The following is a 3,695-nucleotide window of genomic DNA, read 5'->3' as shown; positions in this document are numbered from 1 at the left end:
AACAATGCCTCCAACAAGGACATTGCCAGGCACAACCAGTTAAGGCCAGACCTTGGGTTTTCACCCTTAAAGGTAGGACTCTGAATTTCACCTGTGTTGTCGCCCCCACTTTCATACCGCTGCTGTGAAGCCCGGAACACCAAGCAAGTCCCTCAACAGCGCGGAGACTTGAACCTCCCTTAGCTAGTCCTCCCCTCCGGCCTTCATGAACTTCTCTTCTTCCGACTTTCATCATGGATCCATAGTCACTTGATGTCAACACAGAAAAAGAGCTTCGCGCCGCTCCCTCCAGAACCAATCGGTCGGAATAAAAGCATGGGTGCGCACGAACGAATACCACCAATCCAGTAAACTCCAGGCAAAAATCACTGTTACATTCGCCGGTGGAGCCTTCCGGAACTCAACACTCCGGCTAGATCACGAGTCTAGGCCTCCGGTAGGTCTTCCTCTTCACGCAAGAGAGACCCTAGGACCACCGCCTTTATTCAGGTCGGACCCCCATGTCGGCGACCATCCCGAGCTGGCCACTCCAACCATCCACCGGCGACTCCGTCGCCGGCTTCCATGCATCTCCATCTCGCCGCCGGAACGCGGTGATAGATCGATAGATCCACCACCATCAACCACAAGCCGACCCTCTCCGGCGAAGAAGAGGGTCACCTCCACCGTCGTACCCGAGGCTGCTGCCCCGGCGACCCCGTGTCGCGGGTGAAGCCCGAGATCGCCTCCACTCACCGGCGAGAGGCGGGGGGAAATTGGCGCAGGCCATGGGCCTGGCCGCCGCCCACCACCAGCCCCTGCCGGAGTGCTGCGGAGAGCCGACGGGAGGAGGGAGCGCAGGCAGGCCGCCGCCGCCCATCCCAACCGCGCCGGCCGATCCACCAGGGGAGAGCCGGCGGGAAAAGGGGGCGCAGCGCAGGCCGCCGCCGCCCATCCCATCCGCGCGTCCGCCTGCTCGAGGAGGGGAGATCCGGCCGCCGTCCACCATGCGTCGACGAGGAAGGGGCCCTGCCGCTGCCACGCCCCGTGGGTCTTTGCCCCGGCGGCGCTACCGGCGGCGGCGGCGGCAGTTAGGGCTGGGAGGCTGGGGTGCGGGAGGGTTAGGGAGGCTGGGGTGCAGCAGGTGTGTTTCAGTCAAAATTAGCTAAGTACTGGGTATACATAATTAGCTACGCGTTGAAATCATTGTGCCTGAACACAAGGGAGCAATTAGGTAAAAAAAAGTAAGCAAATGGCATGAAGTTCAAAATCCCCTTAGTTTTACCGGCAAGTCCCGAGTTGCAAAATACCAAAACACATGTGGCAGTACGATGTTTACTCGACGAACATGATTAAGAGCTCAACAAAATTAATGCTTGACAGTTTCACATGTCAATGGTCTACATGATCGCTTAGTACGCTTTTATTAGATGTAGCAAGATAATGTGAATAACAAGCACATTACAATTTAGAATTGTTGTATGATTTAATCTATTTATCACAACTTAGTTATACTCTTGGACGATTAGAGATCTAAGTTAAGGTGATGATAATTTTTTTTTTATCTCTTTCCTTTTTTTTGGCGTGCATCTTTTTGAAGGCTCTTCAAATGAAACATATAATATAACAAATAAATTGCACTAACATGAATCCACTTTACCCGATCTTAGAGATTTTGATGACCGCCACCAATGCATATTATCCTACTGATGGCGCGTGTAAGTGCATCCATCCGGTAGATGATATAAATAAGCTCTCGCGAGGAAACTTTGGTCCAACTTAGGTAGACAAAAGAAACGTGCAAAGCACTATGCATCAAATTGTGCTAACTGGGATATGTACCAATGGGTTTGGGAAGCATCGAGAATTCAATGACCTCAAATATCTTATGTGGTGCTAGTCGTAACCTATGCAATTTGGTGAATTTGTAGTGCAAGTAAACTGATGTCCAACTGTCCAACGAGTAGCAGCCTATGGTCTGCAACCTTCAGACTTGCAGTTTGCAGCACTACGATTTTTGCTTGCAACCTTCAGAACTGGTCCGGTACACCTTCTTCTGTATTTCTGGACTAGGAGTATCTCCAATCACCTCCCTCAAACACGACGGCCGGGCAAAATAGCTGGATAGATTGTTTGGGAGACACGGTGACAACACGGTGCTGCGTTTGAGGGACAGATGCTTCCAACCGCATCCCCCAAACAGATTTCAAAATACATAAATTCAATCGATAATTTAAAATTTCATACAAATTTAATGATATTTACATAGTTTGAATCTACACTAAACTAAATTTAGTGATATTTACATAGTAGTAGTAGTAGTAGTAGTAGTAGTAGTAGTACTCGAAGAACCGCTAGTTAGAGTCATCGAGCTCGTCCTTGATGATGTTGTTGGTACAACGCCATTGGAAGAATCAACGCCAACATTGTTGTCGCGTGTGAGGTTGACGATTTTCCCTGATGTGTCGCAGATCAGTGCCTCAATAGCGTCCTCGATTGACCCCTCCCAGGCGAGGCGCGGTGGTTGTTCACCGAGTCCAGCCACACATTGTTGTAGATGGGTGTGTCCTCGGGGCCATCGACACCAGAGAGCAGCCTCTGTTGGTGGTGAAAGGCGCCTAGCTGCGACTCCTCGTCGGTGTCCTTGTGCTTCGGCTCCGGCTTCGGGCGGCCTGGGTTACCAACGGTTAGCACCGGTTGTCGCAGCTCGCCGATCACAATGCCCTCAGAGGTGTTGTGCCTCCTCTCTAGAGTGGCGAAGTGCTCCTCCACATCGCATTTGGGGATGGGGTAGGGGAGGCGCGCGAGAAGGACGTCGATGAGCGTGTTGTCCCTGTTCGCTCGGGCGATGATGAGCGGGACGTCGTGGAATGAGACGCTGCCGCCGTCTTCCTGGGAAGACACACTACGGGAAAAACTGTCGTTGCCGTGCACTGTATCTTTGCCGTGTGTCTCCGCATGGTAAAGATTTCTTTGCCGTGCGCACGTAGAAAAACGCACGGCAAAGATTTATTTACCGTGCGCACGTAGAAAAATGCATGGCAAAGATTTTTGGTCATGGCAAACACAGACACGAGCGCACGGCAAAGATATGATTCACGGCAACGATGAAAGAGAGCGCACGGCAAAGAAAGTTGCACGGCAAAGAACCAACACAGCGCACGGTAAAGATAGGCTGCACGGCAAAGGCGCTGGCACACGGAAAAGCACAAAAGGCATCACCGTGCACGCATTTGCCTAGTGTTTTTTAACAAACACACGGCAAAGCAAGTCTTTGCCTAGTGTTTTTAACAAACACACGGCAAAGCAAGTCTTTGTCTAGTGTAAGCGCACGGTAAAGATGTAAAAATTGGATTTCTTCTCAGCTCAAAAGGTATGGCGTGGTATAGTTATCCACAAACGAACACTTAGCTCAGTGGTAAGGTTGCACGCTTTCCCTACTCTACGTCCTAGGATCTTTTTTTAAGATAAAACATATTTGGCACACGGCAAGAAGCGACCTTTGCCGTGCGGCGTCGCATGGCAAAGCCTTTGCCGTGCAACATTGGCGAGGCGTACGGCAAAGAAGCCTTTGCCGTCGGTAAAGCCTTTGCCGTGCATATAGGGCCCTTTACCGTGCAAATAGTTGCACGACAAAAACAGTTTTTCCCGTAGTGACACCGGGGAGTAGTTGGTAGAGATGGTGGCATCTCTAGTAGAGGTCCACTGCGCCTGAT

The sequence above is a fragment of the Lolium rigidum genome, chromosome 3 (assembly GCF_022539505.1).
Source record: "Lolium rigidum isolate FL_2022 chromosome 3, APGP_CSIRO_Lrig_0.1, whole genome shotgun sequence".
NCBI classification, from domain to species: domain Eukaryota; kingdom Viridiplantae; phylum Streptophyta; class Magnoliopsida; order Poales; family Poaceae; genus Lolium; species Lolium rigidum.
Note: the sequence above shows the minus strand (reverse complement) of the source record.